Below are 10615 nucleotides of genomic sequence, written 5' to 3' on the forward strand. Positions count from 1 at the left end.
TTCAAATGTTATCCAATGTTTTAAGGTTAACTTATTCAAGTCATAATATTCTTCCAGCATCCAGAACAACTTAATTCCCTCCTTGCTTTGTCCATCCAGGCTGCTATAACAAAATACCACAAACTGGGTACCTTATAAACAGAAGAAATTTATTTTCCACAGTTCTCAGGGCTGGAAGTCAAGCATCAGGGTGCCGGCATGGTCAGGTGAGGGCCCTCTTCTGGGTCACTGAATTACTGTATTCTTACATGGTGGAAAAGAGAAGGGAACTCTCTTGGGAATCCTTTTTTTTTAATAGCTCTTTATTGGAGCATAATTGCTTCACAATACTGTGTTAGTTTCTGTTACACAAAAAAGCGAATCAGCCATATGCATACACATGACCCCATATCCCCTCCCTCTTGAGCCTCCCTCCCATCCACACTATCCCACCCCTCTATGTCATTGCAAAGCACCAAGCCAATCTCCCTGTGCTATGCTGTTGCTTCCCACCAGCCAACTATTTTACATTTGGTAGTGTGTCTACCTCTTTATTTCTGCCCTGCAACTAGGTTCATCAATACTATCTTTTTTTTTTTTTTAGATTCCATATATATGCATTAGCATATGGTATTTGTTTTTCTCTTTTGACTTATTTCACTTTGTATGACAGACTCTAGGTCCATCCACCTCATTACAAATAACTCGATTTCATTCCTTTTTATGATTGAGTAATATTCCATTGTATATATGTGCCACATCTTCTTTATCCATTCATCTGTTATTGGACATTTAGGTTAGCACCATGTCCTGGCTATTGTAAACAGTGCTGCAATGGGCATTGTGGTACATGTCTCTTTTTGAATTATGGTTTTCTCAGGGTATATGCCCAGTAGTGGAATTGCTGGGTCATATGCTAGTCCTATTTTTAGATTTTTAAGGGACCTCCATACTGTTTTCCATAGTGGTTGTATCAATTTACATCCTTCCAACAATGCAGGAGGGTTCCCTTTTCACCACAACCTTTCCAGCATTTATTGTTTCTAGATTTTTTGATAATGGCCATTCTGACCAGCATGAGGTGATACCTCATTGTAGTTTTCATTTGCATTTCTCTAATAATTAGTGATGTTGAGCATCTTTTCATGTGCCTCTTGGCCATGTGTATGTCTTCTTGGTGAAATGTCTATTTAGGTCTTCCGCCCATTTTTTAACTAGATTGTTTGTTTTTTTTGATATTGAGCTCCATAAGCTGTTTGTATTTTTTGGAGATTAATCCTTTGTCTGTTGTTTCACTTTCAAAGGTTTTCTCCCATTCTGAGGGTTGTCTTTTCATCTTGTTTATGGTTTCCTTTGCTGTGCAAAAGCTTTTAAATTTAATTAAGTTCCATTTGTTTATTTTTGTTTTTATTTCCATTACTCTAGGAGGTGGGTCAAAAAAGCTCTTGATGTGGTGGATGTCAAAGAGTGTTTTTCCTATGCCTTCCTCTAAGAGTTTTATAGTGTCTGGCCTTACATTTAAGTCTTTAATCCATTTGGAGCTTGTTTTTGTGTATGGTGTTAGGGAGTGTTGTTATTTCATTCTTTTACATGTAGCTGTCCAGTTTTCTCAGCACCACTTATTGAGGAGGCTGTTATTCTCCACGGCATGTTCTAGTCTCCTTTGTCATAACTTAGATGCCCATATGTGCTTGGCTTTATCTCTGGGCATTCTATCCAGTACCACTGATCTATATTTCTGTTTTTGTGTCAGTACCATACTGTTTTGATTACTGTAGCTTTGTGGTATAGTTTGAAGTCAAGGAGCCTGATTCCTCCACCACCGTTTTTCTTTCTCAAGATTGCTTTGACTATTCAGGGTCTTTTGGGTTTCCATACGAATTGTAAAATTTTTTGTTCTAATTCTGTGAAGAATAACATTGGTTGCTTGGTAGGGATTGCACTGAATCTGTAGATTGCTTTGGGTAGTATAGTCATTTTCACAATATTTATTCTTCCAATTGAAGAAAGTGGCATATTTCTACACCTGTTTATGTCATCTTTGATTTCTTTCATCAGTGTTTCATAGTTTTCTGAGTACAAGTCTTTTGCCTCCTTAGGCAGTTTTATTCCTAGGTATTTTACTCTTTTTGTTGCAATGGTAAATGGGAGTGTTTCCTTAATTTCTCCTTCTGGTTTTTCATTGTTGGTGTATAGGAATGCCAGAGATTTCTGTGCATTAATTTTGTATCCTGCAACCTTACTAAATTCATTGATTAGTTCTAGTAGTTTTCTGGTGGCATCTTTAGGATTTTCTATATATGTTATCATGTCATCAGCAAACAGTGACAGTTTTACTTCTTCTTTTCCAATTTGTACTATTTTATTTCTTTTTCTTCTCTGATTGCTGTGTCTAGGACTTCCAAAACTATTTGGAATAAAAATGGCAGCAGTGGACATCCTTGTCTTGTTCCTGATCTTAGAGGAAATGCTTTCAGTTTTTCACCATTGAGTATGATGTTTGCTGTGGGTTTGTCATATATAGCCTTTATTATATTGAGGTAGTTTCCCTCTATGCCCATTTTCTGGAGAGTTTTTGTCATAAATTGGTGTTGAATTTTGTCAAAAGATTTTTCTGCATTTATTGAGATGATCATATGATTTTTATTCCTTAATTTGTTAATGTGGTGTATCACATTGATTGATTTGTGTATATTAAAGAATCCTTGCATCCCTGGGATAAATCCCACTTGATCATGGAGTATGATACTTTTAATGTGCTCTTGGATTCTGTTTGCTAGTATTTTGTTCAGGATTTTTGCATTAATGTTCATCAGTGATATTGGTCTATAATTTTCTTTTTTTGTGATATCTTTTTCTGGTTTTGGTATCAGGGTGATGGTAGCTTCATAGAATGAATTTGGGAGTGTTTCTCCCTCTGCAAATTTTTGGGAGAGTTTCAGAAGGATCAGTGTTAGCTCTTCTCTAAATGTTTGACAGAATTCACCTGTGAAGCCATCTGGTCCTGGATTTTTTTTTTTTTGGAAGATTTTTAAGTACTTTTCAATTACTTGTGATAGGTCCATTTATATTTTCTGATTCTTCCTTGTTCATTCTTGGAAAATTGTACCTTTCCAAGAATTTGTCCATTTCTTCGTGGTTGCCCATTTTGTTGGCATATAGTGGCTTGTAGTAGTCTCTTATAATCCTTGGTATTTCTGCAGTGTCAGTTGTGATTTCTCCTTTTTCATTTCTAATTTTATTGATTTGCGTCCTCTCCCTTTTTTCTTCATGAGTCTGGCTAAGGGTTTATCAATTTTGTTTATCTTCTCAAAGAATCAGCTTTTAGATTTATTTATCTTTGCTATTGTTTTCTTCGTTTCTTTTTCATTTATTTCTGCTCTGATCTTTATGATTTCTTTCCTTCTACTGACTTTGGGTTTTCTTTGTTCTTCTTTCTCCAGTTGTTTTAGTGTAGGGTTAGATCATTTATTGGAGATTTTTCTTGTTTCTTGTGGTGAGATTGAATTGCTATAAACTTCCTTCTTAGAACTGTTTTTGCTGTGTCCCATAGGTTTTGGGTTGTCCTGTTTTCATTGTCATTTGTTTCTATGTAATTTTTTATTTCTTCTTTGATTTCTTCAGTCATCTTTTGGTTATTTAGTAGTGCTCTGTTTAGGATCCATGTATTTGTGTTTTTTACAGTTTTTTTTCCTATAATTGATTTCCAATCTCATAGTTGTGGTCAGAAAAGATGCTTGATATGATTTCAATTTTCTTAACTTTTCTGAGGCTTGATTTGTGACCCAAGATGTGATCTATCCTGGAGAATGTTCCATGTGCACTTGAGAAGAAAGTGTATTCTGCCAGTTTTGGGTGGAATGTTCTATAAATATCAATTAAATCTGTCTGATCTATTGTGTCATTTAAAACTTGTGTTTCCCTATTTATTTTCTGTTTGGATGATCTGTCCATTGGTGTAAGTAGGTTGTTATAGCTCCCTACTACTATTGTGATAATGTCGATTTCTCCTTTCATGGTTGTTAGAATTTGCCTTATGTATTGAGGTGCTCCTATGTTGGGTGAATAAACATTTATAATTGTTATATCTTCTTCATGGATTGATTCTTTGATCATTATGTAGTGTCCCTCCTTATCTCTTGTAACAGTCTTCATTTTAAAGTCTAGTTTATCTAATATGAGTATTGCTACTCCAGCTTTCTTTTGATTTCCATTTGCATGGAATTTCTTTTTCCATCCCTACACAGCATATATATAGGTCTTGTTTTTGTATCCATTCAGCCAGTCTGTGTCTTTTGGTTGGTGCATTAATCCATTTACATTCAAGGTTATTATCTATATGTATGTTTCTATTCCCATTTTCTTAATTGTTTTGGGTTTGTTTTTGTGGGTCTTTTTCTGCCCTTGTGTTTCCCGCTTAAAGAAGTTTCTTTAACGTTTGTTGTAAAGCTGGTTTGGTGGTGCTGAATTCTCTTAGCTTTTGCTTGTCTGAAAAGCTTTTGAATTCTCCATCAAATCTGAATGAGATCCTTGCTGGCTAGAGTATCTTGGTTGTAGGTTTTTCTCTTTCATCACTTTAAGTATATCCTACCACTCCCTTCTGGCCTGCAGAATTTATGCTGAAAAATCAGCTGATAACCTTATGGGAATTCCTTTGTATGTTACTTTTTGTTTTTTCCTTGCTGCTTTTAATGTTTTTCCTTTGAATTTAATTTTTGTTAGTTTGATTAATATGTGTCTTGGTGTGTTTTTCCTAGGGTTTATCCTGTATGGGACTCTGTGTGCTTCCTGGACTTGGGTGACTATTTCCTTTCCCATGTTAGGGAAGTTTTTGACTATATTCTCTTCAAATATTTTCTCAGACTCTTTCTTTTTCTCTTCTTCTTCTGGGACCCCTATAATTCGAATGTTGGTGCATTTAGTGTTGTCCCAGATGTCTCTGAGATTGTCTTCAGTTTGTTTCATTCTTTTTTCTTTATTCTGCTCCTCGGCAGTTGTTTCCTCCATTTTGTCTTCCAGCTCACTTATTCGTTCTGTCTGCCTCACTTATTCTGATATTGATTCCTTCTAGTGTATTTTTCATTTCAGTTATTGAGTTGTTCATCTCTGTTTGTTTGTACTTTAGTTCTAGATCTTTGTTAAACATTTCTTGTATTTTCTCAGTCCATGTCTCCATTGCATTTCTGAGATTCTGGATCATCGTTACTATCATTACTCTGAATTCTTTTTCAGGTAGATCACCTATTTCCTCTTCATTTATTTGGTCTCGTAGGTTTTTATCTTGCTCCTTCATCTGTGACATATTTTTTTGCCATCTCATTTTTTTCTTTTTATGAGTAAGATTGTGTTCCTTTCTTACTGGTTGTTTTTTGGCCTGAGGCTTCCAACAGTGGAGTTTGTAGGCTATTGGGTACAGCTGGTCCTTGGTGCTGAGATGAGAAACTCTGTGAGACCTCACTCTGAGGAATATTCCCTGGGGTCTGAGGTTCTCTGTTAGTCCAGTGGTTTCGATTTGGAGCTCCCACTGCAAGAGCTTTGGCCTGACTTCTGGAGAGTGAACCAAGATCCTGCAAGCCACGTGCGTGGGGTAGCAAAAAAAATAATAATAATAACAAAGTAAAAAATAAAATTAGGCTAGGAAACTAACAGATATGTAGAAAGAATATAAAAATAAAAATATACATGAATCAACAACCAGAAGCTACATTAGTACCAGAATAGTAAAAAAGAGGAGGAGGGAAAAGAAAAAAAAAGGGGGGGAAAGACCTTGTCTATGGAGGGTGGGGCCTAGTCAAGGGCAAAATTTGGGCAGTGGGTGAGGTCTATACTTAGGACCCACAGGTCTAGGAAAGATCCTGTGGGCTGTAGGGGGTGGGGCTTAGGCTCAAGGAATAGAAAGGGCCCAGGCGTGCTTCCCACCCCTAGTCTCAGAGGGCAGGGGACCTCACCTGGGAGCCCAGCAGGCTTCCTGAGCTCGAGTGGGTGGGGCAAACGACCTCCTCTCCTCTCCTGTTCCTCTGGTCTGGCAGGGCCCCTCCTGCCGGCCTCTCCTGATATCCCCAGCCTGCCTCTTATGCACCCAGGACCCACACGTCCTGGAGGGGGCTTTGGAGGGGGAGTACCAGCTTGGGAGCTCAGCAGGCTCCCTGGCACAAGTGGGCCAGGCGATCACCCTCTGCTCCTCTCCCGCTCTTCCTGGAGATTCCCTCCTGTCTGACTCTCCTGATCTCCCCGGCCTCAGGGGCGCCAATCCTGTCTGGCCTCCACTTCTCCCCTCCTGCCAGTTTCTCCACGTCCTACTGGTTCACTTGGGGGTTCCTCCCGTCTCCTTGGGTGTCAGGGTCCCCCACCAGTGGCCAGCAGGTGCCCTAGTTCTGGGGAGATGTTAACTCGGCATCTTCCCACACCGCCATCTTGGCTCCGACTCTGGGACTCTTTTGTAAGGGCATTATTCTTATTCATGAGGGCTCCAACCTCATGACCTAATCAGCTCCCAAAGTTACCATTACATTGGGCATGAGGATTTCAACATATGGATTTTGGGGGAACACAAACATTTAGACCATAGTACTGTTTTTCCAGGAAAAAGTTCTTATTACCTTGGTCCATGGTGCTCTCTAGCTCCTGGAGATGCCTATGTCTGTCATTTCCAAATCTATTCTTTCAGCATGACACCTTTCTAAAAATGTTCCTAGTGTTAATATTCACTAGTATATTTAACCCTGGACTAGAACCAGGCAGGTTTGTGGGGGGAAAGGGAATAAATAATTCAATTTGTTCAACTTGGATTTGAGTCACTTTTGAAACATCCAAATGAAGAGGTTAAGTAAATGACTGAATCTGTGGACCTGGACCTCAGAGAACTCTGGGAAGGAGCTATAACTTTGTGAGTCAACCTGTGTATAAATGGTAATTAAAGAAATTGTCATTGTGGTATCCAACCTCCAATATGGTCTCCAATGATTCTCATTTCCTAAAATTCACTCTGTTGTGTGGTCTCCTTCCACACTGAATTAGGTCTGGGTTGTATGCCTGATAGAGTACAAAGGAGATGATCCTGTTGGAGTTCCTAGGCTAGGTAATAAAGGGATTTGCTGCTTTTATATTCATGTCTTGGATTACTTTCTCTGGAAGCAATCAACCACCATGCCATGAAGACCCTCAATTAGCCTTTGGAAAGGCTATCATGGAGAGGAACTGAGACATCAGCAGTCATCACTAACATACCTTTGTGTAGGTGAATCCTCCAGCTCCAGTCAAGCCTGCAGATTAATATAACCCCTTATATCTAACTCTGTCCTTTTAAGAACTGTGAGGGGTCTGAGATTTTACCTTACCTATAAGATAATGAGTCAATCTGCCACAATTTCACGGATGCTGTTAAATGATACATGACTCCAGGATGAGAAATAAAGAACTTTATTACTCATATCACAGCAGGCAGCATGAGCTTCATGGTTACATCTTACTCCATAAGTCCCACAGGAGTGATGTTATATGGTCTGGATGGATGCTAATATATGCATCACAGTTGAAGAAACCCAAGTTTGGGGGAACACAAATATTTTATAATGGGCTGCAAACAAACCTTCCCTTTACTTTGGAGAGAGATATTATCTTTATTATGCTGAACTGTAGGCAAATTTGCCCTTACTTCTGGAGGTAGACGCTACCTTGATTTTCCAAGCCTGTTCAATATATAAGCATTATTGGAAGAACAGTTGGGAATATAAGAGCAGTTAATGCCTTACTTGAAAGATAAACGGAAATATGAGAGACATATAGAGGGTTGTTTCTCAATGTAATTTCATGAGAAAAACAAAGCCAGACCCACCTAGACAAACTGCTCTTGAATTCTGAGATACACTAAACACTTACTGTTGTTTGAAGCACTAAGTTTTGGACTAATTTAGTATGCAACAAGTTATAACTATTACAGTCATGAATGAGATTGCTCTGAAAATATGTCTCAATTTTATTATATGGAAGAATTGTGAAGGGAGATTATTCAAAATGCATATTCCCATGTCATACTTGGAGAGATTCCAGTTTATTAGGTCTAGAGTAGGATCTCATAATATGCATTTTATCACTTGTACTTCTAATGCAGATGGCCACTATATGGAGAGGGATTACAAGTGAGGATAAAATAAGGACTTCTTCCTGAGGGACTCCATTATCTAAAGTTCAGATAAAGAAAATATTTTCCACAAGAGTAAGGAACAGCAGTGACAGAGGTAGAAAATAAAAGAAGGAAAGCTTGAAATCAAAGTAGAGTATTTTCTTAAGAAGAAGGATGTGATCAGCAGAGTCAAATGTTTCCTAGAGATAAAGTACTAATCTGATTGAAAATTATAAGCAACTCCATGTTTGAAATGTAACTCAAGAAAAATGACCAAATAAATATACACATCTAATTAAGCTCTCTTGGGAAACCCAACAAAATTTATAGTAAAGAGGTATTTTTAAGACATAAATTCACTAGGATAATCATTCCAGGAGAACAGCCAAAGCCAATACAATTTCAGAAGCTAGAAATGAGAGTAGCTATATTTACTACACCTTTTGGGTGTAAATTTAAGCTGGCAGTGGAGAAAGCAAGGAATAACCTGATTTATAGCACAAAATCCTCAATAAGCTTGGGAACTGGCAGAGAAGGTAATACAAAAGTGAGTTAATGGTTGTTTTATAAACAAATCCAAATCTCTTCTTGCACTTCACTACGCTGAGTGACTGTCCTTTTCCTGTTCAAACAGAAGTTTAGAGGTTTATTTTCTGAAGAGAAAATAAAGTAGAGGCTCTCTGTATTAGAGCAATGACAGTTGATTGGTACCATACTACAAACATGGGAATAAATGAGCATACATGCATGTGGAATTCTCAGTCCCTTTCCCCACTCAGTTCCAAGAAAACTGGTATCCCAGTATCTACCTTCTCACATGAAAGACAAAGACCAAAACAAGCAAGTAAAGAGAAAAGTCAAGCAACTTTGAGGAAACATACTATACAGAAAGAAGATAACATAGGGAGAAAAAAACAATCAGTGTATTTGGTTATATAAGAAAATATATTACAACTACAAATCAAGAATAGGAGGATATAATAAAGGAACATTTTGAAAACAAAAACATTTTTGGAAGTGAAAATCATTATAACAAAAAAAAATTGAAATCAATAGAATACTTGGAATATGAAATAGGTAAAATCTTCCAGAAATTTGAAATTTGAGCAAACAAAGAGACAGATAAAAAATATTGGAGAAAAGTTGTTGTTGTTGTTGTTGTTGTTGTTTTAAGTTGGGGTGCAGTCCAGGAGCTTCACCATTTGAAAAAAAGTTCTAGCAAGAGAAAACTGAGGTTACAGAAAAATAAATAAAGTGATTTAAGAAATTTACCAGAACTGAAGAATATAAGTTTCCAGACATGCAGAACCCATTGATTTTCTGGTACAATGGATAAAAAATAAGAGGGGTTCTCTGCTATCTAGAAATGTGTGTAGATGTGCCTAAATTATCTTGGTAGAGCACATGAAGATGCTAAAAGCAGTTGTATCTGAGGAAGGGATAGGGTGGCCAGGAAAAGGGAATACTTTTCATTGCTTATTCTGGTCCTTTTTCAAGTTTGAATCTTATATGTAGACTTTGCTTTCTACACTTCATTTTGAGAGGAGAATATTTAGTTTTTATAATAATGGCTTACATTTTTTGAACAATATATATCTATTATACATTGTCCAGTTTTCTTTAAATGAATGAAATCATTTATTCCTCATACCAACTTTATGAATTATATAACATTATACCATTTTTATAGATAAGGAAACTGAGTCACAGAGATAAGTAACTTCTCCAAGGTTCATAGTGAGTAAGCCATAAAACGCGAGTATGAAAGCAAGCATCTTGTCTCCAGAGGGAGACACACACACAATATGGAAACTTTAGCTAGCTGTTACTATTAGAATATTCAGTTGCAAAAGAAAAATTTTCCTAGGTCTGGGATATATTTCAGAATTCCATTAATTTATGTCAGCCTATTATTTATTATTTATTGCTATTATTATTATTTTTTAATGTTTTGGCCACGACAAGCAGCATGTGGGATCTTAGTTAACTGACCAGGGATCAAACCCAAACCCCTTGCAGTGGAAGTGCAGAGTCTTAACCACTGGACCACCAGGGAAGTCCCAGCCTATTTTTATTATAATTGAGTAGGGTCACAAATATATTTAGAGCACGTACATGTCTTTGAGGGAAAAATGAGTTTTAGCATTGCTAGATGGCATGAAAAGTGGCAGTTTTCAAAGGGTCATTGTTATTAAGCAGCAAACACAACTCTTCCTACTATTAAAAATTATTGGCAATAAGTAACATTTATTAAGTAGTTACTCTGTATCAGGCATTATAGGAACTTTAAAGACATCATTATACTTATCTTCAGAACAACACACTACCATTCTTTCTACAATTAGGAAGATGGTATGTATTTTAAAGGTTCCTAGTTCTTTCCTGGTTTCAGAGGAAAACAAAACTTATTTTGGATGTTATGCTTCCGCCAATATTGCAATCTTTATTAGTTTCTTATTGCTGCATAACAGTACGCCACAAACTTAGAAGTTTAAACAATACACATTTATTATC

Source organism: Balaenoptera borealis (assembly GCF_965194805.1).
Source record: "Balaenoptera borealis genome assembly, chromosome: X".
Lineage (NCBI taxonomy): Eukaryota > Metazoa > Chordata > Mammalia > Artiodactyla > Balaenopteridae > Balaenoptera > Balaenoptera borealis.